The sequence below is a fragment of the Ursus americanus genome, chromosome 2 (genome assembly GCF_024610735.1).
Source record: "Ursus americanus isolate L20-20 chromosome 2, mUrsAme1.1.p, whole genome shotgun sequence".
Taxonomy (NCBI): Eukaryota; Metazoa; Chordata; class Mammalia; order Carnivora; family Ursidae; genus Ursus; species Ursus americanus.
The window spans coordinates 28,556,801-28,581,910 of NC_142128.1; the positions used below are offsets into that span (position 1 = coordinate 28,556,801).

Consider the following 25,110-nt stretch of genomic DNA (forward strand, 5'->3'; position numbering starts at 1 on the left):
CTGGCACCTACTGGGTAGAGTCCAGGGATGTTGCTAAACATCCCACAGCACAAAGGACAGCGCCTCAGTAGAGAACGATCTGGTCCGAATGTCAATCATGCTAACGCTGAAAAATCATGGGTTATGACCATGGAACTGAGTCAGGTACCTGACTAATAATTTTCAAGAGACGAAAGGAAAGGTGGTGAAAGGGACAAAAGAGAGACAGACAGTGGTCAGAAGCAAGAGCCCTGGTGCCCAACAGCTCTCCTTCTAAGGGGCCCATGCACCAGCGACTGAACTTCTCTGAGCCTTACTTTCCTCCTTTTTAAGATGAGAATAGTAACAGTTTGCTGCCCAAGATTATTCTGCATGTCAAGTGCTGAGCATGTGCCTGGGACACATAGAGTAAAATGCTCAGTAACTGGTATCTAGTAAAACTATTCGCTATGACAAAGAAGCAGGGAGAGAAAGAGAAAATGATGCTGGGAGAATATGTGACAAATGGAACGTGTTCAACCTTAAAAATAATTCTTGGTAATATTCCTCTATATCAGAGTTTTAAAATAAATTCTTATCTAATCATAGAAGACACCCTGCTCACTGCAGAGTTTTTGGAAAACACCAGTGGGTACGAAAAAGGAACCTAAAATGATGCGTGACCTTGACCTCCCGTGCACCCAGAGGCCACTGTTCTACGCTGAGTGTCTCCGTGTAGCTCACGTCAGTCTTTTCTCCCTTCTGTAACCCAAGTGTGGCGGGCTTGCCCTGGGAGTCCTTTGCCCTCACTCTCTGTCCATCTCGAAACTGTCAGCTTGAGTTTGAGTTCTCCGAAATACACTCAAATCCACCTCCATTAACAGGTCAGATGGAATTCTTTGGAAGCTCTCATGGGGAGTCATGACGCAGCTCCTCATAAAAATCCCTTTTCAATCATGCTCTTTTCTTCACATTTTTCTCTTGCTACCGGCTTCCACGTCTTCTTTTTCTGTCCCTTTCTCTTTCACACACCTTGTGGCCAAAGGAGGGTCCTCCCGTCCCAAACAATCCAGCTCTGGTCTTCAACCGACAAACCCCAGTTGGCAGAGCCCAAAGCCTGGTGGTTCCTCGAGCATCCCCCAGGAAAGGAGCTGGTTCCCCTCCTCCTCCCCAAGCTATATATCAGACAATTCACCTCAATAAAAATCAGGTCTTTTCCTGGAAAATGGAGTGATGGGTTCTGCCATTAAAGGAAACAAAAAGTCACCATGTTTTGAGCATTTACTATGGGCCAGGCACTATCTCAGCACTTCCTGTGCATAAGCTCATCTAAATCTTCACAGCCATCCTCTGGGAGATGTGTTTTTATCCCCATTTTACAGACGAGGAAGTGGAAACTAAGCAACGTGCTCAAAGGCCCCCCCTGAGAAGTGGCAGTTGGGGTTCAGCCTGATCTTGGGCTCTTGCTCACTTTCCCAAGGTGTCTCCTCTCCACATGGCTCCATGACCTGCAGCTGACACGGTTCATGGCCCATTGAACTGACCGCCCTCCACCTTCTTCTCAGAGCCCTGAATTGTTCGGGAAGCAAGGTCTTCAGCCCCCAGTGGAAACCAGCTGTCTTCATAAGCTCAGGCTGCCATAACAAAACACCATAGATTGTGTGGCTCAAACCACAAACATTGATTTCTCACAGATCTGAAGGGCTGGGATGTCCAAGATTAAGACGTCAGCCAGCTCAGCTCCTGGTGAGGGCCTCCTTCCTGGTTTGCAGATGACTACCTTCTTCCTGAGCTTCACATGGTGGAGAAAGATCATCTCTCTGGGGTCTCTTGTATAAGGGCCATAATCCCATTCATGTGGGCTCCACCCTCATTACCTAAGTACCTCCCAAAGGCTCCACCTCCAAGTACCATCACACTGGAAATCAAGGCTTCAACATATGAACTTCGTGGGGAGAAATTCAGTCCTCAGCAACAGTGATGGCAATCCCATCTGCCTTTGCCGGACATCCACTTTTCCAGGCTCCCTTGCAGCTAGAGGTAGACATGAGACCCACTTCTGGCCAACGAGATGGAAGAGGAAGTCTGCTTGGGGGCGCTCCTGGGCAAGATGATCTGAGTCCCGAGTGCTAGCCCCCACCCCACGTCCGGACACTTCTGCAGTTGCTGTGGTGAGAGCGGCAAGGGGAAGGGAGCAAAGAGCTACCTTGCTGATGCTCAGACAAGCTGCATCTGGACTTCTTGGTAAGTAAATATTAAATGGCCTTATGATTTAAGTAGAGTGACCAACTGTCTTGGTTTGCCTTGAACTGTCCCGGCTTTAGCCCTGAAATTCCTATGTCCAGGGAAACTGCTCCATCCCAGGGAAACAGGGACAGTTGGTCATCCTAGATTTAAGACACTAGGTTCTAAAAAAATTTTTTGAGGGAGGGCAGAGAGAGAATCTTAAGCAGGCTCCAAGCCCAGCTCGGAGCCTGCCACAAGCCTCGATCTCTGAGATCGTGACCTGAGCTAAAATCAAGTGTCGGATGCTTAACCGACTGAGCCAACCAGGTGCCTCTAGATTTAAGACACTACTAATGGAATGTTCTTTTATTTATAGTTGAAGACATCTTCGCTGATACATGTGCATGGATATGTGTGCTTTTAATAAAACATATTGCCCATCAGTATATCCTCCTCATTGCAAGCATTACATCATGATGGAATTTCAGTGCCATTAAATTATATTGTTAAAAAAGCATTTCAGTAGTTCATGCAAAGCACTTTTGAAGCTTGGCTGGAACTTTTGAATAAGGCACGTTCGTCCAGTTCTCGGCAGGAATAGAGCTAAGTCCTGGAAATCAAACTCTGCTGTTGCCAGCTTGTTCCAGCTTATTCCAGAGAGAGAGAGATGTCATCTCCAAGAACTTGATTAATGCGATAGGGAAAAGAAGCCAGCTTGTGTCGTTCTGTGTCCTAGGCTTTCATGCTGGGACGGTGGAGAAAATCGGTCATTTTACCAGCCCTGGGCGGGGAGAGGTGATCAAACTCTGTCAGCATAATAGCGCAGCTGCTTTACAAAGTATCTTTGAACATGACACGGTCTGGAGCCTAATGGAAATCCAGCAGAGACCGCCATGTGAAGGTCGAAGTAGACTGACAGAGGAAAAGGCTGACTTTTAAACATTATATTTATCTGGCTCCTTCTTTGATAAGTTGTGGATGCTTGGCATTCTGGGGATGGGTGAGAAGACAGAGCACCCATCCAGAGACAAAGCACTGGTCTAGGTGTGGAGCCTGGATCCCAGCCTAAGTCCCACCACAAACCTCTCCTAGGACTAAAAGAAAAACTGTTTTTCTATACACTCTACACGTCTGACACCAAATGCGTGTGTTTCTCCGCACCGAGCAATTCTCCAATTCTTGGCGGATCCTGACTGGGTGTCCTACGGTGTGACTCAATTCCGATACTCGCTGCCTGGGGTTAGCACAGACCCTAAGGTTAAGGGTTCCATCCCATAAGCCTGCCCCTACTTCTGATGCCGATCTCCAGTCTGGATTACCTGTTCTTCTGACCAACTGGCCATAAATTGGGGTTCCCATGACCCCCTCCTCAGGTTCAGTGCTTTGCTAGAACTGCTTGTGAAATTCGAGGAAACGTTTATTTACATTTGCTGGTTTATCATAAATGATATGACAAAGGATACAGGTGAACAGCTTAATGAGGAAGAAGCACAGAGCAAGGTATGGGGAAGGGGCACAGGGCTGCCGCGCCCTCTCTAGGCTCTCCAGACGTCATACTTGAGAGATTTTTATGAGGCTTCTTCACATCAGCATGATTCATTCTTACGCCAGTCTCCAGATCCTCTCCCTTCCCTGGAGAATGTTCCAAGCTTCTAACCATGCCTTGGTCCTTCTGATGATCTGGCCCCATTCTAAACCCAAATAGGGACCCTAGCCACCAGTCATCTTATTAGCTTATAAGGAGACACTCTAATCACTCAGAAAACTCCCAGGGGCTCCTCATGTCAGGAACATTGGTCTAAGACCAAATAGTAGCACAAAAGAATCTCCTAGCACTTCCTATCAGGAAAGTATGAGCCTGTCCCAAGCTTTGTGTCAGAAACTGAGGTCAAAGCCCAGACATACTTCTTATTATACCACAATGACTTCGGGCAAGCCATTCCTTCCCCTAGGAGCTCTGTTTCCTCATGTATAAAATGAGGGGATCCCTGGGGCCATGTTCTGCTAGCACCCAGATCCAGCCAGACCTGAGTGTAGCTCTCAGTTCCACTGCTCACCAGCTGTACAATATGGGCAGGTCCCTTTACTGCTCTGGGGCTCAGTGCTCTCACTATGGAAAAGGAATAACATCCTTGTCTTGGGGTTGCACGAGCATGAAGAAAGCTCACAGAGCGGAGCAGGCAGCCCTGTGCTTCACCCACACCCAGTAGGTGCACTGGAAAAGGCCACTTCCTCCTGCCCCTCCGCCCTGGCCTGTCACCTGGCAGACACTCCTGAAAAATCTTCACCACCATTCCTGCGTCAGAGAATGAGTCTCGCTTTCATAAGCTGTTTTCATTTCCTCAAGCCGAATGGCTCGGGGATGAATATGGGCATTTGTTTAGTGTTCTTGGATTAATGAGCTTAAATGCTAACCCTGGGTTGGGGAGAAGTACTGAGACATTTCCAGGGAGCCTGTGGGCCCAGCCACCTCTCAGCATCCCGCCAGGGATCAAGGGCCCAGACAGGGGCCTGCCACGGGCATAGGTGACACATCTATGAGAGGGACGTCTTTGTGACACATCACTGAGGAACCAGCTGCCTGTTTGCTCCCCGAGGCACATTTACGGTCTGCATGTTAACTGGCTTCTCCTTTGGGTTGTAACCTGACCCTCATTCCTAGATGCAACCCTCTCTTCCCAAAAGAATGTCACCTCCCTGGAGTGCCGATGACTCTTCTCTCCCCCAGAGCTTTTCTAGAGCGGCTCCCTTTTGAGTCAAAGGAAATTACTAGCACTGCGAAAACTCATCACACGGAACCGTGGGGGGTCTGTACCCTCTCTTGTGTGCATGTTACATGTCGATTAATAATTTACCTGAAAAAATTATCAACAATATTGGTGAATTTTGTCTTAGGCCTAGAAGGGTATTTCTGATCTTTTGTTGCTGTATACATATTCCTTGAAAACAGCCTCCCTGTAAAATATGTCAAGCAATAGAGAAGTATAACCATATTTATTTATATTTTTGGCATTTATTTATGTTTTTGTCCTCTTGGTTCCAGGCTCTGGGCTAAGCATGTTACACAAAACATCTCCATTAACTCTCACCTCGACCACCCCCCCAGGTGAGTACTATTATTTTTACCCCTCTGACGAGGTCAGGAACTTGTTCAAGGTCACAGAATAGGTGACAGGAACTTGAATCTAGGCAGTCTGGTCTCTCCACCAGGGAATATGCAAGTTCCATCCCATATGGTGGTTGGAGCTCAGGGAGGACAGAGATAAGAGTAGTTGGAAGGGAGTTTTCTCCTCGTGAAGGGCCACTTACAGGAGCATGACCTGGGCGGCTGGGGAGATGGGCGCCAGGCACTCAGGCAGGGGGGGCAGCTCACTCAAACGCTGACTGTAGAAAGGCGTGTGGTGTCCCCAAGTGTGTGGCAGTGAAGCATCCACCTGCATAGGACATATTGGTGGGTCTGGGTTACAAAGACCTACCGTGGAGCCATCTTAGGTTCTAGAGTGAGAGCATGGCATGGCAATGGGTCTTTGAAAGCCAGTTTGGCAGATGTGGTGACCCGTATGTGCACACCAGGAAGAAAGAGCACCCTCACTCTGAACTTTCTGTCTACAGTGCTCAGGAGCCTTCGGAGACAATAAGTTTGTTATGAATCTTCAGCAGCGTTGACAAGCTATGGCCCACAGGCCAAATCCAGCCCACCATCTGCTTTCGTACATTGCATGAGGTAAGAATGGGGTTTTTTTTTTTTTTTCTGCTTTTGGGTTTTGTTTTGTTTTTTGAGAGAGAGAGAGAGCGCATGCACACGTGCGGTGGAGAGGAGGGGCGGAGATGGAGAGGAGGGGCGGAGGGAAAGGGAGAATCTTAAGAGACTCCACTTTCAGCACGGAGGCCAACACGGGCGGGGCTCGATCTTACGACCCTGAGAGCACGACCTGAGCCGAAACCAAGAGTCAGACGCTTACCTGACTAAGCCACCCACGCGTCCCTTGGTTCGAATGGTTTTTACATTTTTAAATAGGAAAAAAATGAAAAGAAGAATAAAATTTCCGGACACATGAAAATTACATGAACTTTGAAGGTCAGTGTCTATAAATAATGTTTTATTGGAACACAGCCACGCCCATCGGTTCACATGTCGTCAGTGGCTGCTCTCGCTTAACTGCAGAGGTAATTGGGACAGAGACTGTATTATGGCCCTCTGGACTCTCAAATTTTTACTGGTTGGCTCTTTGTAGAAATGTTTTGTTGCATCCTGATCTTCAGAAAGAACCATGTGTCAATCAGAGACTAATTGGGTTGCTGAGGCTGGAAGAGCTCTCACCTTATATGGATGAAGAAGCCCGTGCCCAGAGAGGGGAATATTGACCCCGGATGCATTGATTTGCTGACTTGTCTAATAAATCAATCATCCAGAAAATACTTATTTAAGAGCCTACTGTGTGCCAGGCTTCCTGACTCAGTTTTCACTTGCACCAGCCACCAAGGCCACGCGGCAAGCCGGCAGGGCTCTCCCAGGTCCCGCTGCTTTTAACTAAGGGTCCAGCGCACTCTCATCTCCGGGATCCAGTGGGGAATTGGGCTGTGCCCCACGCATAGAAGGTTGGCCAACAGATTGCCTGCAGGCACCAGCTAATGTGATTTGGCAGTTTCTGCAACCGCATTTGTCCTTCTGCGCGCGTCCTTTGTGTCTCTAAAGGAGATACGAAGTTCTGAGATTTCATTCCTTATTTACTATGTTTATCCCCCAATCTCCTGCAAAGATAGAGCCTAGACTGAGACACATAAGTCGTCCCTTGGATGGCTTAGCAAGCTAGGAAGGGGAGAGGTGTTCTGGCCTTGGGTTTCTCTAATCCTAGCCTTGAGGCCCTTGGCTGAGTGGCTCACCAGGAATTAAAGATGTGGACTGGGAACATGGGCAGCTTGTTGGTTAAGCATCTGCCTTCGGCTCAGGTCATGATCTCGGGGTCTGGGATGGAGCCCCGCATTGGGCTCTCTGCTCAGCAGGGAGTTTGCTTCTCTCTCTCCCTCTGCCTCTGACCCTGCTCGTGCTCTCTCTCTCTCAAATAAATGAATAAAATTTTTTTTAAAAGATTTAAAGATGTGAATAAAGATTAAGGTTCAAACAGGTGATGGTGGGAGGGAAGAAGAAGAAAGAGGAGGTGAAGGAGAAGGGAGCGAGGAAGGAGAAGGGAAGGGAAGAGAGAAAAGGAATCATATAAATGCCCAATAGTAGCTCATGGTTCCATATATAATTTTTCAACCTCTACGAGGAAGAACTGAACAACCATTACAAAGTCATGGCCGGCCAAACTGCAAGATTTTCTCAAGAGGACCCCTCGAGAAAATACAGCCAACAGAGAATAGACGAGGAAAGACGCTAAGGGGTTAGGGTTGCCAGACTTAGCAAACAAACAAACAAAAACCAGGGCACCCAATTATATTGGATTTTCCGATAAATATTGGAATAACTTTTAGTATAACGAGGCTCCACACGATATTTGGAACATACCTGCTCTAAAAACAGGATCTATGGTTTATCTGAAATTCAGATCTAACTTGGCGTCCTGTGTTTTCTCTGGCAATCCTATGAGAAGAGGGAAGCCAGAGTTCCAGCCTCAGGCTCATTTCCAAGCCCAGGGGGACCTGTTTTGTGCTGGGGGAGAGGGGTATTGTCCTGAAGGCCTCAGTAATCAGAATAATGGCTGCATCTCCTAGACTCATCTCTCCCCATGGCCACTGGAGAGCCCTCTGTTGACTGGTTTCCTGCAGTGTGGGAGTTTGAGAAGACAGAGATGAAAAGCCTGAAGGAGGAATAACAAATATGGGCCATGGACTGATGAGAGGAGAAAACTGGGGACAATTTGGGAACCTATGTCAAGGGCTTTGAAAACATTTAAACTCTTGAGCCCACTGATTCCATTTCTAAGATTTCATCCTAAAGAGATCGTTAAGGGTACCATAAAAATTTAGCAATAATTATGTGCAATGCAGACTTGTTTGCAACAGCAAAACACCAAAAGCATCTTAAATGTCTGCAAATAATCGCAGACTGCTTAAGTAAATATGGGACATATGCATAGCGGAATTCATAACACAGACATTAAAAATCATGCTCAGGAGAGATGGGATAGTAGAGAATAAACCATATAAAAATGGTTAACAAATGTCAGGATCCGATTTTGCACAGTACCTATGCATAGACTCCATTTGAAATGTTACAATGATGATTTTGAAGGAATTTTTATGTCGTTCATTTGCTTCTCTGCATTTCAGGTTTTTTCCTACAATATGCATGTGTTATCTGAAACCACCGTGATTAGAAAAGATACTTGGTATGATATCTGGATGACTTTTAAAGCATTTTGTGTTTTGTGGGGCGCTTGGGTGGCACAGTCAGTTAAGCAGCCAACTCTTGGTTTTGGCTCAGGTCATATCTCAGGGTCGTGGGATTGAGCCCCACATTGGGCTCTGTGTTCAGCTTGGAATCTGCTTGCAATTCTCTCTCCCTCTCCCTGCCCCTCCTGCTTGCGCTCTCTCTCAAATAAGTAAATCTTTTTTTTTTTTTAAGGCATTTTGTTTTTCGTTTTAAATTACCACAGGCCACCCGCTTTCTCAGAGGCAAACTCAGCCAGCCTTGGATCACTGTAAACACAGTCAAAGCCCCTCTGTGGCCTTATCTCTTTGGCCTCCTCTCTAACCAGAGAGCCCCCGTTGTGGGCTAGTAGCCCACCTGCATGCCCATGTCAATCCTGACCCGCAATCTTCAGGCCTGTTCTCCCTTCAAGTCTTCCCCAATCCAGAGCAGCTTCGTCTCAGACTAATTCCTAAGCAGCCCCTGGGGCGGCCTTCCTGATGCTCTCGGGCTAATCAGGTGCTCTTCTTTCACGCTGCCAAGACCCCATGTCCTCCCATCGTCCAACCTCCTGATAATCACCTAGGCGCTGGTGTTTCTCCCCAAATAGCCCGTGTGCACCCTTTAAGACACTTTGCCTCCTTCCTCTGGGGTTCTCGTACGTCCCCTGTGCCTGACACATCGCAGTCAGCCTGCGATCAGGAAAAGCAGGCAGGCGGGCACAGAGTACACACAGTCCTGGAGTTTTATTAACATAAGGCCCCAAGACGGCAAGTGCAGGTGGAAAATTTTCCAAACTCCATGAGAGAGATCTCATGAGGGCAATGGCATTTATCAAAGGCGGTGAGTCACCCCCAGAGAAATCCAATTAAACATCCGCATTTCAAGGGATCCTGCTTTGCATTCTATCAATAGTTTCTATTCTTGAGCCCCTTCGTCATCGGGTGGCTCTGGGACCCTCCTGAGCGGGTACGTTCTCTGCTACCTGCTGAGTTCCCCCTAACACTCCAGCTCCTCTCCCAAATCTACCTTCCCCACTGCCACGGCCATCTCGCACGTTGATCCGGGACTAACAGCAGCTAGCATTCACCCAAGCACGCACCCCGGTTAGGAACTGGATCTGGCACCATCTCATGTAATTGATAGGTCAGGTATGATCATTCTTAACCTTACAGAAGGCTCAGAGAGGTTAAGTAAAGCATCCAAGATCACACAGCTGGCAAACGATGAAGGCAAGATTTGAAAGAAGGCAGTCTGACCCCAGAGCTCTAACAATTGCCGCTATAACACACTGACCAGAGGTGCTCCGCAGACACACCAGGTTGTCCCGTTCTGCCCCAGGACCACGCCGCCCCTGTCCTTTGCCCCATCCCTGCCACCAGGAGCCTCTTCAAATGCTTTCAACAAAGGGCAGCTCCAAGATGTGGGCTTTCTTGGGGGATGACTTCAGTTCCATCCCATAATTTCCATTAGCCGGCAAACCCACTTAGACATTTTAATGTTTTTCAGATGGGCAATAGGAATTTCCCCCAATTTTGTGTAAAGTGTAAGTAAAAAACTTGGTAGAAAGCCACACTCTTGTTGTCCTGTCCCACCCACTGTCAGTAAGGACAGTGGTCATGCTGTGGTAGATGCAGATTTCAGATCAATCCCCTGCTCCCTCCTTCTGACAACATTGCTGGCCTGAAGTCCCCTGTACAGGAATTCCAGGGGCGCCTGGGAGGCTTAGTCAGTTAAACGTCTGCCTTCGGCTCATGTCATGATCTCAGGGTCCTGGGAGTCTGCTTCTCCCGCTCCCTCAAATAAATAAATAAAATCTAAAAAAAAAAAAAAAAAAAAGGAATTCTAAAGCTGTTATTCCTTACTGAGCATCTAAGGATGGGGAAAAAAAAAATCTTAGAAACAATTTGCAAGCCCCAAACCCAGGAAGGGCTCCCTTACTGCTCTCCCCACCCATCTTTGGTAGTCTATGCACTGGGCTGCACAGTCCACACTCTGCCTTAGCTCTAGACGTACCAAAACACCAAGCATCCTTTTGGAGTGTGAACTCTCTGCAATCACCACCCCAAGTTCCTGTTAGATTCATTGCACCATCTGAAGCAGATCTGCTTTTGATGAGAAGGATATTAACATGTAAATCAGCCTCATGTTTATTCAGCAACGGTGATTAGTGACCTCATGTGTGTATAGAAGCAGGACCTTTGGGCTTGGCTGAAACACAAAGAAAGAGCAAGTGTCCTCTGTTGGATGCCCCAGAGCCCAGCAGGGTAGGGTTATAATTCGCGGGGGCTGCTGGCAAATATCTAACAGCTGGTTAGGAGTCAGGGAGGAGGTAGAAGACTTGGTTTGTATCATTTGCCAATTTCCATGGTGTAAATACTCCCACCACATGGCAGATTTTGAGCTTCCAACAGTTCAACAATGAGCTGGCAAGATTCCTGCAAATTTAAAATCGCTGGTTGGAATCAGCAGGTGGGCAAATCTGGGGAGGGGTGCCTCTTCAACATTCTTTAAATATTTATTCAACATTTATTTAGAAAGAGAAGCTGAGCACTGTGTAGGGAAAAGATTACCCTGATGATGATGGTGATGATGATGATGATTTTAACTACAATTTATTCAGAATTCACCAGGTGCCAGGCAGTAAGTACTTTGCACAGATTATCCCAATGGATCCACATAGGGTTATAACAACCCTGAGAAGTGGATTCTTATATGATCATCATTCTCATAGCTGAAGATCCTGAGGCTCAGAGAGATTAAGTGACTCAACCAAAACCACACAGCTAGTTGGAGGTAGGGTGTTAATCAAAGTAGTCTGACTTTGGTGCTCATATTAAGACAGAAACTCCTTTACGGCTCCAAGAAATGTAACTGTGACACCAATTCAACACAACCCTCTTAAAAGACAAAAACCAAAAATCCTGCAGGTGGCAGGGCTCACCCTACTTAGAAAACTGTTTGGGGGCACCTGGGTGGCTCAGTCTGGTTAAGTGTCTCCTTTCAGCTCAGGTCATGATCTCAGGGTTATAGCCCCAGTGTTATAATGAGTCCTTTATAACGCCTTCTTAATGACATCTTTCTGTCCAGAATGGAATTGAGGGCCAAGCTAGCCAGCTAGCAATCCATACAAGGTGCTACAAACTCAAAGTGACGTAAGATGGAGAAAATTGTCCCCATCAGGACTTCCCTCAGAGGGAGGATTCATGTGGGTGGCAGGAGCCCCTTGGGGGGAAAGCTGGTTTAGGTTCGGGTTCTTGGCTGCAGGCAACAAAAATCGACTCGGCTGAACTCAAGCAAATCTCCAGCAGGATTGACTACAAGGCTGACAGTGGGGTGGAGTGGGTGGAGGGCTCATAGAACTGAAGAGGGGACTTCAGGAAATGAGCAGGCATTAAGAGGACTCCAGGGGCTGGCCACGGGACCGATCAGAGCAGGACGCCCCTGCTGTTGCTGCTGGACACAACGGATGCAGCCACACCAGCCTTTTGTCCCTGCGTCATTTGCTAAGGGATCTTGGTGGGGTCTTCTGGTGGGTACAGCTTGGGAAAGTTGGGGCAGGGGTCTCCCTGTTTTAACTTCTCTGATGAGAACTGACACGGTGAATGGGTCCCCTGAATTTAGAGTTTGGATACTGAGCAACCCAAAATTGCAACTCACACCTAGTACAGGAGCACACCCCCACCGTCCCAACACCCCCCAACCACAAGGGCCATGGTGTGAATAACAACAGATGGTCTCTAAACAATTTTCTTTCTTTCTTTTCTTTTCTTTTCTTTTCTTTTCTTTTCTTTTCTTTTCTTTTCTTTCTTTTTTAAGATTTTATTTATTTGAGAGAAAGCGAGAGCACGAGCAGGCGTGGGAGGAGGGGCAGAGGGAGAGGAAGAAGCAGACTCCCCACTGAGCGGACACCCTGACACAGGGCTCAGACCTGAGCCAAAGGCAGACGCCTCACCCACTGAGCCACCCAAGCGCCCTTCATGGGCACTTTTAACATATGGTCGGGTCAGTGGTAGCCTAAAGCTATATCCCAATGCCTACGTCATTCACCTCACTTTGTCTCATTACCTAGGCATTTTATCATCTCGCATCACCCAAAGAAGAATGGTGAGTACAGGACAATGAGATATTTTGAAAGAGAAGCCACATTCACATATCTTTTATTACAGTGTATTGGTTATATTGTTCTATTTTATTATAAGCTACTGTTGTTCATCTCTTACTTTGCCTAATTTATAAATGAAACTTTGTCATAGGTAGGTGTGGCTAAGAAAAAACATAGTATATATGTAGAGTTTGGTAGTATCCATGGTTTCAGGCATCCACCCAGGGGGTCTTGGAAGTATCCTCTTGGATAAGAGGGAACTATCATACAATATATTTGGTCTTTGTCCCTGGTTCCTGGCACAGAGCTCCTAAAACTCTTGGTGGAATTTCCTGCGGGAAAGGAGTGTCTTTTGTTATTCATAATGATCCCCTCAGGCACAAACATCTGAGTTCATGCCAATGAGGTGATCAGAGTGGGACCCCTCAATAGCTTCATGTGAGGGCTGGTCACCAGAAAGACCAAACGTGATTAGAAGGTGGGAACTTTCAGCCCCTACCTCCCCCCAACCACTCCCCCCTCTGAAGAGAGGAGGGGGATGCAGACTGAGTTATAAAAATGCTTGAACAATAAGATTCAAGCAGTTTCTGGGTTGGTGGACACACATGGGCTGGGAAGGCTAGTGTGCCCAGAAAGGGTATGGAAGCTCTGTATCACCCCACCATCCCTATCTTGTGCCCTACACCTCTCTTCCATTTGGCTGTTCCTGAGTTGTAGCCTTCATAATAAACCAGGCAACACAAACAAAAATGCTTTCCTAAATTTTGATTCAATCTAGCGAATTATCCAGTCTGGGAGGGAGGGGCATGGGAACCCCGAATTTGTAGTGGGCTGGACAGAAGTGTAGGTACCCTGGGGACTTGTGACAGGCGTCTGAAGTGAGGGCAGTCTTATGGGAATGAGCCCTTTAACTTGTGGGGTCTGACCCTAACTCCAGGTAGGTAGTGTCAAAATTGACTTAATGGTTGGATATTCAGTTGGGGTCAGAGAATCAGAGAATTGGCATGGAAAAAGGATGCATATTTGGTAAAAAACATCAAACACTAAACCAAAGAGTTACAGAGAAGGTAAGCAATTTGCCCAAGATCACACAGCTGCCTAGCTGCTCAGCTGGGATACCACCTCTTACACAAATGCAGCTCTTGACAATCGCTCACCCATTATGCTTCCTCTAGCTTTTGCCTACTACTTCACTCCCCCAGCGGAGGAAGTATTCTTATGCCTCTTGCAGGAAAGAAGGCTCAGTTTGGCTAAGTCAGTGTTTCTTAAACGTTAGTCATTTGCTTAACACCATGACAATGACTGCCAGATCTCAAGCCTGCTCCACTATTACTTATTCAGTATTTTTCTTTTCATACGAAAATATTTTAATATAAGACTTTTGACAGCACTATAGATGGAGAACCGATATTTTTCCTTAAAACACAGGAAAATAAATTCTCAATGAATGTTTCCCCAGCTAACACCTAAAATCATCCTAGAGCGTTGCCCATTTTGGGAAAAACTGGACCAGTCGCATCACCGGAGGTCACACAGCCAAGATCTCAACCCAGGTCCCATTTCCAAGTCCAGGGCTGGTTCAGCCCCAACGCTGAACCCCCGACCACGCCGTGTTTCTCGTTAACTGTGCCAGCACAGCAAGAGGAGAGGACCTTTAGAAGTTTCTCAGGATGGCTCAATGTGACCAAAGGGAAAACCAGACAGAGGGATGGCAGACGACAGATGGCCAGGGCTGACTCCCCCAGGCGGTTAATGATGCCCTGGGCAAGTCTCCCTGAATTTAACCAGACTGCATCACAGCCTGAGACGCCTCTACTCTAAATTGTTCCAGCAGTAAGTGAAAATTTCCCCCAGCACCCGAAAGTCCAGTCCTAGTGGGCCTAAGGGGCAGCACGAGCACTTGGAGACAAACAACAGCAGATAATCACCCTCTCCCGGGGGCGGGAGGGTGCAGAGGTCCCTCTTCGTAACCTGGTCCAGCTCACCAAACTCCATCTGGGGAAACCTCATGTGAAGCCAAAATGTTCGTTTATTCAGGCGTGTTCAGAAGTGTGGCTTTCAAAGTGAAATTCAGATCTCATTTTATAAATGGACAGTTTTTGTCTTGGGCCAAACTCTAGTTCCAACTCCCTCTTGGAATCACAGAAAGACGTCGGTAAGCATCCTCATGACTGATACGTAGGAAGTGCTTACAGGGGCTGGGCTCTATACTAGGTTCTTCTCGAGCATTCATTTATTCCTCATTCCAGCGGGTGTGAATTATAATTCCACCAGTTTTAAAGATGAGGGATTCGAGGCTTAAAGTTTCCGCAGTTAGTCCGCTGTAAGGCTGGGAGTGAATTTCTGCCCCATCCGGCCCCAGAATCCACCTTTATCATATTACATTCTGATCCCCACATCCCTCTGCCCACTGGATCTTTTTAAAAATAAAAGCAAAAAAGGGAGACTGCGTGTTGGTTTTTAGAGGTCAAACGTAAGTGGGCAGTGGAGTGAATTGAAAGCGATGGTCGCTGAATGATTATAAATTTGGCTTTCGGTGATAAGCTTTTAGAAAGCTAATCATGGTGAGTTTCTCGATAAATACAGCACCAGGTTCAATTAAAGGCTTAATCAGTGTATTTTGATAACAGACACGATGATGAAGACAACAGATGGCTTTGGGATTTTCATGTGCCACGGGAGACCACAAACATACATTTCGTTCTGATTCCGATCACGGTTCAAAGCCACTGGAGAGAGAGGTAGCTATTGCCATGCCAGGAGCCATGCTAATGTTGGGTGGATTTTACACTTTCAGGCTGAGACCAATTTTCATCAAGAAAAAATTACAAAAAGAAAGTAAGAAGATGAGTCATCTGCAAGCAACCAACAGCCACCAGCATTGTTCTTCCCCAGGGAAGAGGTAATAGGACGTCTATACAGTGGGAGGTCGAGGCAGTGGGTGGCCAGTGGGGGGGGGGATTCACCCCAGCTGCTTTTAAAACTTGCAATGGCTGCACCACATCCTGGGTCAAATAAATCAGACTCTAGGATAAGTCCCAGGTGTTGGCATTTTCTCTAAAGCTTTCTGGCTGATTCCCTGTGATTCACTGCCTCCAGCCTTCGGCTGCTTCTTTTGGAAAGGCTCTGGATATGTATCGGTCAGGGCTCCATCAGGGAAGCAGAACCACCTTGAATTATGGGGCAAGGGCTGCACTGTAGGAATTAGACCTTTCACCATCGTGGAAGGAGCTGGGGACACAAAGGTCTAGGAGGGGTCGTGGAAGACCGAAGAGGCACCAGCCAGCCCATCTGTGAAGTCACGCACATCTAGCTGGCGATGTGGGGCTGTAGACGGAAAGCGGGTAGAAGGGTCTTCGGGAGGCTGTTGTCTTGTCTGCCAAGTGTCTAGAAGATGGGGGGCTGCTGTTGGTCAGCAGGACCGGCAGCCAGGACAACCAGTTGGATGAGAAGTCGGGGAGAGTGAGGATGAGCTGGAAACTCCATGGCCTTCTCTATCTGATTACCTCCTCATCCAAACATGGTGGCCCTCAGTGAGTCAACACTGCACTTCCTGTCTGCCTCTGAGATCTCCCACCTTTAACCTGGATCCAGACAAGGAACAAGATTCTGGGAAATGGAGTTCTCGACCGATTAACGTTTCAACAGAACCTCCCAGCACGGGCTAGAAGGAACAGAGATCCCCTCAAGCTCATTTGATGAACCATAGTTTAATAAAGGTGTAAAAAATGGGGAGAAATGTTAGCACCTTAACAGCAGGTACCCATATTTATCTTGGGGCAGAAAGAGTTTTTGCTCAGAATCGTAACTTGACAGACAGCTGGGGTAGTGTTCCCGAGAGCCCAAGCATCTTTTGGCACCGTGGCTTCTTGGAAGCAGGTGAAACTACTCTGCGTAAGACAGGGAGGGGGGTGAACCTGGGTGGCTCAGTCAATTGAGCCTCCGACTCCTGGTTTTGCCTCAGGTCCATGATCTCAGGCTTCGTGCTCATTGTGGAGTCGTCTTGAGATTCTCTCTCTCCCTTTGCCCCTCCCCCTACTCCCTCTCTCAAATAAATAAATATATCTTTAAAAAAAAAAGACAGGGAAGGGAAGTTGTCTTCCTTGGAACTGAGAGGTCTGAGCTAGAGAACTGCAAGCAAGGTGGGTGAGCCTGGGCCCTCAAAGTGGAGAAGGGCCAAGAAAAAGGAACCTCTTGGTACAAGATGGCTAAAAGGATCTCGTTAGCTGGGAATGTCAACTGTGGGTTTTTAAATTGCTGTGAAGAGTGAAGAGCTTGGTGCGAGCCCTTTCCGAATGTTTAGTTCGGCAACTCCTTGGATGACCTGTGGGAGTAGCATAGGGCTTTGTTATGTTCTGTCGTTATGGAAACTGGTGAAGCATCCGAGTTTCCTACCCACGTGGGTGGGGTTCAAGGAGCAGGAAACCAAGCCCGGGAGCAGAGAAGAGCTGAGCAGGGAAACCCTGAAATTCACTAACATCACAGCGGCAGATTTTGGGTTTCCCCAGGCTGCAGACACACAAGTGTGAGACCTTTCTCCGACAGTCTGGACAGTGGACACCCAGGGGGTAAGAAGATGCGACATCTTATTCAAAGGCCCAGTTCAGCTGAGCTGCTTGGGGACTGGAATGGGAATGTCATGGCCAAGTTCATTGTCTGCTTTCGGGGATGACAGTTTTCTCTTGTTTGTTACCCTGAGGCAGCTGTGCTGTCCTCCTTCCTTGCCAAAGACAGGCTTTCTGTGCTCACCCGCTGTCTTTGGTTTGCAAATCCATCACCGAACTGGCGCTCTGTATCCCAAGTCTCTCTGTATCCCAAGGAGAGAGACTCTGATTAGCCCAGACTGAGCCAATCTGGACCAGTCAGCTCCGGCCCGCAGGAGGGGAGTAAGGAGAGACAGAGACCCCCCACACTCCTGGGACTGGTTCTCTGAGAAGAGGGGATGGACTGGAAGGCAAGGATTGGCCCTGGGTGTGCACCACAGAGCCAAGCGCTGGGGTCAGCCTGCTGCATCTAGAATCCCAACCCTGCTGGTTCTTAGAGGGGTGATCTTGGGCAAGTCTCTTAACTTCTATGAGATGCAAGTTCCTCCTCTGTTCATTGTGGCTCCTGATAGTAGTTGCCTCATCTTGTTCTATGGAGATGAAATCAGGTGATCCATATAAGAAGTTTAGGATCGTGCGTGGCACATGGGAGTGCTCAAGAGATGTTAAGGAAATTAATAAAAATGATAACCTTAAGAATTGAGCATAGCATCCTGACACTCACTGCCCCCCCCCCATCGCCCATCTGAAGCTTCCGTATACCCCCCAGGAGTCGTGCAGTTTTTATGTCTTCCCTCAGGTTGCATTAGGACGGAGCTCTCGTCTACACTGTTCATCCCCACATTCCCGGGACCTGACACGTGATAATGATATAGTAGATGCCGGCTGCATAAAGGAAGGAATAAATAAACGCTTGAATATCCCCAGGTGTGGAAACTCATCACCTCCCAAGGCTCCCACTTTTTATAGCTGCAAGCATTTGGAGAGGCCTCTCTCAGGCTGAGATGGTAACCTAATTCACCCGCAGCATCTATGTTTGGTCCTGGTCGTACATAGAAGAAGCAGACACCCTCTTCCACGGGACAATCCTTCAACTGTCTCGAGACACATCTCAAGTGCCCCTGAGTCTTCTCCTCTCCAATCTGAACAACCTTGTCATGGAGGAGACCTTCAGTCCACCTTCCAACCTCCCCCCCTTCTCCTGTGCCCCCTATTCAAGATAAATAACTGTACAACTAATAATCAAGAGCGTGGGCCTAACGTCTGCTCTTACAAATGCATCCGTTCATTTCCAAACTCTATTTCTTCCAGAAGCAAAGGAAAGTAACATTTACTGAGCACTTACATGGTGGCAGGCACCGGGCTGGGTGCTTAATGTAAAAATGACTTCTTTTACTCCCCATAACCCCCCTGTGTGATGTCGGAGCCTTCCCCGTTTGACAGGTGAGACAGGTAGGGCTCAGAGAGGTTAAGGTATTTGTCCTAGACTGCACAGCCTGTAAATGGCAGAGCTAGAGTTCAAACGTAGGTATAAGTTAACTTAGAGCAAATATAAGTCTCTCTCTTGATCAGAAGGCAATGATGTCCAAGTGAGGACACTCAGAAGTGAAAACACAGGCTGCCTTCCCACTGACAGAAGCCAACTGGGAGTGTCTTGGATTGACTTAATCGAATTCGAAACCCCTGAGGAGTTTAGAGGACCGAGGACAGAATGACCCAGAGTGGGTCAAAATTCCAGAAGGGGGAAAAAAAAATCCACATATCTGATCATTCAGCGAAGAGGAGCCCATTAAATAAAGTGAAAGATGTAAATCAGGATATTTACATTTCCCGGGAGGCGGGGGCCAGCGAACCTCGCGGACCCAAAACACCAAGGCACACCTGCTAAGCCGTTTGTACCTTCCATCCGTCCTTTTCTTGGTGAGCATCCTGCCCAGGAAATCTCACGGAAGGGCTGGCTCTCATGTGAAGGGACAATGTGGAAATGAGGCCGCCCAGTCCAGTGTTATCTGATTCCGCACCAAGCCTGGAGCAAAAGCTGAACCGTCAATTGAGATCGTCAGGTGATATGGACGAGCACTTCCCAAGCTTTGCTGCCCTTCAAGTCTAGCACTGCTCCAGAAACACGCAGAGAGAGGGAGAAAACCCTTGATTGTCAGGCCACTGTGCTGAATCACCGAGACGCTCCCTCGTCCTCTCTCTCTGTCTCATAAGATGCTGCATCTTGGGGAGATTTCAAAAAAATAATGAGAACTTAGCATAAGATCAAGCAATGCGAGTTCTCCACATGGAGTGTGCTTCCCCTCTGCTCAGCCTGGCCACGGCCCTATCTGTCACCATTGCTGCCACGCTGGGACTTCAGCTCGATGCTGAGCCCCGATGCGAATTGCTCTCAGTCTCTTCTCATGTGGCTGGCTGAACGATGTCCTCAGAGTTGTGCTCGGCCTAATCCCTGGAACCTGGGAGTGTGTTAACCTCCTACAGCAAAAGGTACTCTGCGGGTGGGATTACATTAAGGATCTTGAGACAGGGAGATTTTCCTGGGTTATTTGGGTGGGTTCTAAATGTACTCACAAGTAGACTTCTAAGAGGGAGACAGAGTGAGATTTGGATGCAGAAGAGGGGAAGAGATGGGATGACGTCAGTGGAGAGAGATTTAAAGATTCCCTTCTGCTGGCTTGGATGGGGGGGAAGGGGCCACCAGCCAAGGACTACGAGAAATGCATCTCTAGAAACTGGAAAACACAAGGAAAAAGGTTCTCTCCCCTGGGGCCTCCAGATGGAGCATGGTCCCACTGACCCTTGATTTCAGCCCAGTGAAGCCAATTTCAGACCTCTGGCCTCCAGTACTGTAAGAGCATCAGTGTGTGTTATTTTATGACACCAACTCTATGGGAGTTTGTTATAGCAGCCATGGGAAACTTATACACTTAGCAAAGTCACACTGTTGTTCTGTAGGAATTCTATGAACTGGATCCACCATCTAACCTTTAGAGGGCCAGGCAGCTCTCATTGCCCGGACTTGCCAGCTCCAGGGGAGCCCTTGCAATGGCTCAGACACTGGGAGGAGCAGGAAGACGAACTCCAGCTCATTGATGAGGTAAGTATTCACTGTGTACCTGCTCTGAGTCTGGGCATGTGTTGGGGGCTGCTGACACTGCTGGGGGTGAAAACAGTTCAGCCTCTGTTCTCATCAGGGCCAGGGTCTGGTAGGAGAAAGATAGCACATACTCACACCAATGCATGTGGATCTAAATAGAGGGAAAGTCTTCTAAGGAAAGGATTGTGGTTATGGGGAGAATATTGGACACAGCCTGGGAAGTACTGGGAAGGCTTCCCTTCCCTGGATCTGAGCCCTGGAGGGAGAGGGAGAGTTAACCAGGCAAAGAGGGTGGCGGGAGGAGGGGTCCAGGCAGAGCGAGCAGCACAGAAAATGGCCCCAGTGGCAGGACAGGGCATGGAGTGTGTGTGTGTTGGGGGGGACTGAAGGGTGCCCCATGGGGTGCAGATCAGGGGTGGGGCCTGCAGGTGGAGGAAAGATAAAGAACAGGGCAGAAGAGCCAGGAATGGACCTGGCGGTATCAGGTAGGCTTGATCACAGTAACAAATTCTGGAAAGTGTTTAGAACTGGGAGCCATGGTCTGATTTGCATTTCCAGAGGCTCCCTCTCGCTGTGGTACCCTGGCCTGGAGGGCAGCAAGGTGGAAGGCTGGGAGGCTCTTGAGATCCAAGACAGAGATGGGAGTGTGCACTTGGGTGGTGGTCATAGTGATGGAGGAAAGTGGACAGTTTTAAAAATTACTTTAGAAGGTAAAATTGACTCAATTTGGGGATGGGTTCAATACACGAAGTGGCAAATTGGAAGGAGTCAAGTATGGTATCTAACTTCAGAATTTGGCATTTCCATGGGTAGATGGTGATGCTGGGCTATTTGCAGAGTTATGTTTGGTGGGGACGGGGCATGGCATGGAGATCATGAGTTTGGACTTGGACATATTGGGTTTGAGGTATCTGAGACATTGATGCAAAGATATCAAAGATCATAAACTTCCTTCCCTTTCTTAGTATTTTTCCTTTAAAAAGGTACACATGGGGTGCCTGGGTGGCTCAGTCAATTAAGTTTCCAACTCTTGGTTTTGGCTCAGGTCATGATCTCAGGGTCATGAGATCGAGCCCTGCATTGGGCTCTGTGCTGGGCATGGAGCTGGCTTATGAGTCCCTCTCTCCCTCTCCTTCTGCCTCTCCTCCCTCCCACTCACACACATGCACTCTCTATATATATGTGAAAGGAAGAAAGAAAGAAAAGAAAAGAAAAGAAAGAAAAAAAGAGAGAAAGAAAAGGTGCACATGTGTGTCCAAAAAGGCAAACACTGTGAGATTCCATTTATATAAGGAACTTAGAGTAGGCAAAATCATAGGTACCGAAAGCCAGTGGTGGTTGCCAGGGACTGGGGGCGAATGCTGAGTTATTGTTTGATGGGTACAGGATTTCAGTTTTGCAAGTTAGAAAGTTCTGGAGCTGGACAGGGGTAATGGTTGCACAACAGTGTAAATATTCTTAATACCACTGAACTGTATACTTAAAATTTTTCTGTTTATGTGTATTTTGCCACAATACAAAATTGGGGAAAAATGTGCGTGTGTGTGTGTGTGTGTGTGTGAACTATATACAGAAGTGTTCATAAAATACATTTATGCCACTTATGGAATAATAAACAGTTATGTCCCCATCATCTTGCCTAAGTCATAACCTGTACGGGACCCTTAGAATCCCCATTGGGCCCCGTTCCCTTGAATTTCCCTCAGTCCCTCAGAGGTGAGCCCTGGGCTGAGTTTATCTTAATGCTTTTTCTAATTTACTATCTCTGTATGAATGTCTGTGCCTTCTTTGGTTTTACTCATTTTGACCTTTACATCATCTTGGCTGAAAGCCTTGTTTTTTGAGATGCATCTGGGTGAATGCCTGTGGGGCATCTATTTTTCACCATTGTACAGAATTCCACAGAATGACTAGGCCACCACGAATTTGTCCTATTCTGCTGCCGACAAACACCTGAGTTGTTTCCAGTGTTTTGCTCTTACAAACAAGGCTGATAAGAACATTCTGGAATATGCCTCCTGGCACTCACGTGTGAGAGTTTCTTCAGGGCAGTGCTGGGATGATGGAAATGTTCTATGAAAACATGTACGCTTTCCAATAGGACAGCCATTAGGCTCAGTCAGTGAACAAGCCCTCAAAATGCAGTAGGACTACTGAAGGACTGTATTTTTTATTTTATATCAATGAATTTAAATTAAAATAGCCACATATAGCCCATGCCTACCCAGTTCTACAGAGCAGCTCTAGGGTATCCCCGGGGGAGAACCTGCTGGTTGTGGAGTAAGTACATGCTCATCTTTACTAGGTAATGCCAGACTGTCCTACAAAGTGCTAGAGCCTGTATCCCTTCATCTTGATCAGTGTTCTCCAACTTCCTAGGTCTTTGCTAGCCAGAGAAAGCATCCAGATGGAAGGTTCTGAGAATAAACAGGGCTGTATTAGGATTCTCCCATGGAGCAGAAGCAATAGGAGGTTTGATTGAGCGGTTGATTGATTGATCAATCAGTTAATTACTTATAAGGAAGTGGCTCACATGAGTATGGAGGCTGAGAAGTCCCAAGATCCATCATCAGCAAGCCAGAGAAGCAGGAGAGCCGATGTTATAGCTCCAGTCCAGAAGCTGGCAGGCTCCAGCCCCAAGAAGAATTGATTTTTCAGTTCAAGGAAAAGATCAATATCCCAGCTCCTCAGTAAAGCAGGCAAAGTTCCCTCTTTCTCAGCCTTTTTGCACTATTCAGGTCTTCAATGGATTGCATGAGGCCCACACACACTGGGAAAGGCAATCTGCTTTACTCCATCCACTGATCCAAATGTTTCCTCTCACCCAGAAACACCCGCATAGACTCCCCCAGAATAATATATGACCAACTGTCTGGCCACCCCACAGCCCCAGTCAAATCGACACATAAACCTAACCATTACAAGAGCCTAATATGGTGATCTTCTTCCCAGCTCACCAGCACACAGGAGGCTCAGAGGAGATCCTTGGAGGTAAGAGAATGAAGTCCTCGATGGCAGGACAGTCCGAACTCCCAGAGAGAGAGAATTTCCTTTCCTGAAGTGTGTTCTGACTTCAAAAGGCAACTTGGAACAGCAGAAGCTTGTCGAGTGGGGGACGTATCTTTCTTCATTTGATCAGTCCGGTTTCCCAAACCCATCCCTACTTCCCGGCATGCTTAGGAATTCAGGATGGTCCTTCCACTCCGAGGTCCAACCTGCAATGTCCTCCATCCTCCCTCCTTCTCCCTCCGATTCCCCTCCCCTCCTTCTCTTCCCCCACCCAACTCCTCAAACCTGTGCACATTTTGTCCGAAACAAATTGCTTTTCAGATCTTCTGCATTGAGAGGCATTTCTTCCCACCTGATATGTACAGTGGCTCTGGCGACAGTGACCTGTTCTTAGGGGATGCTATTTAAAACCCAGAGTGCAACCGGCGTGATGCAGAACTCCCGAACGTGGCTAAGATGTGTCAAGTTACATAAATGCACATGCTTCATTTTGCCCTTGGCTTGAAGCTTTTCCTAACAGACTTGAGAATCACCAGCTCATTGAAGACGAAAACAAAACAAACAAACAAACAAAATACAGGTGTATAAAACATTTTTAAAAATAACACTGGTGATAATAGTGTCAAGGCCCTGGGGTAGAGCTGGTCTTACTGGTGGAGAGCCACTCCCCAGCTTCTCGGGGAGAGGAGTGTGTTCTGGGTATTCTCTGGGGATGACTCAGCAGCCCTGATCCCCTGCGATCCCTCAAAGCGCGGTGTTAAGTGAAAAGGAGGAAGGGAATTTTGATTTGCTTATTTCCTTAAGAGGAAGAGCCACTTACTTTCACACACATCCTCTCTTTTCATCTCTTGCTGTCTTGCTGCCAGGGAAGCATCGATGCCCCACTGTACAGAGGGAGAAACTGAAGCTGGAACATGGCTAAGTATCTGCTCCAGGGCCACACGGTTGGTAACAAGTAGAAACTGGGGTTCAAAGCCAGTTAAGAGACCCCATAGCATGGTGGTTGGGATGGACGCTGGACCCAGAATGCCTGGGATAAACCAATATCTGCTATTTAATGGACGCTGTGCAACCCCAGGCAAGTTATTCAACCTCTCTGTGCATCAGTTTCCTCCTCCTCTATAAGATGGGAAATAGCGGGGTGGGCTGGGGCGTGGGTGTTGTCTATCTCTATAGTTGTAGTGAGGATTAATTGAATCAATGCACATAAAATATTTAGAACGCTGCTCAGCATAGTAAGTATTCCGAAAGCTGTTGTTTACAACTTATGTGCCTTCTACCCTCCCCTACCTGAATCTCTGCCATCTGGATTCTAGAGCCTGACCTCTTCACCCTGCTGGGTGCTTCTTAATGAAAGGAAGTGATTGGGGTCCAAGCCCAGGCTTTGGAAATAGTGGAATGCGGGCACTGTGCTCCTGAAACCCGCCCTTCACACACCCGCCTACCCTCCCCGCTGCAGTTCTGACACTCCCTGATTAAAAGCCGCCACTGCCCAGGGCAAGCCAAGAGACAGAGCATACTCTCCCTTTTATGAAAATCCCGCAAGCGGGTGTAAAATGAAGATAACCACCCCCTGCCCCTGCTCAGAGGCAGAGGATTCTTAATTATCTGAAGCCCAGATAAACAGCATGACCAAGATTGTAGGGACGATGCGGAGAGCCGAGGCAGGCGAGCACAGGCTGCTGAGTTATGGAAAGCTCATGGTGTGATTCAGTGCCTGGAATTAAAGGTGAGAAAATGAGTCCAAGGTTGGCGACAGCCTCGGTAGGACAGGCAAGAGGGAGTGGCAGGGACCTGGGGCAGCCGTGGAGGGACG

General features: G+C 47.7%; 1 protein-coding gene and 1 long non-coding RNA gene across 2 annotated transcripts in view; one reads left to right on the forward strand and one right to left on the reverse strand.

Annotated features, from left to right (window-relative positions):
* The window catches only part of LOC123778617 (uncharacterized), a 33,643-nt gene extending 9,225 nt beyond the window's left edge, over positions 1–24,418 (forward strand). The window contains exons 3-7 of the long non-coding RNA XR_015727907.1: positions 5,228–5,290; positions 5,797–14,474; positions 15,439–15,543; positions 20,144–20,285; positions 23,238–24,418. This is a non-coding gene — a long non-coding RNA (uncharacterized LOC123778617). The remainder of the gene's footprint in view (positions 1–5,227; positions 5,291–5,796; positions 14,475–15,438; positions 15,544–20,143; positions 20,286–23,237) is intronic.
* The window catches only part of BMERB1 (bMERB domain containing 1), a 107,513-nt gene that overhangs the window by 14,499 nt on the left and 67,904 nt on the right, over positions 1–25,110 (reverse strand). The gene's annotated exons all lie outside the window — the stretch shown is intronic.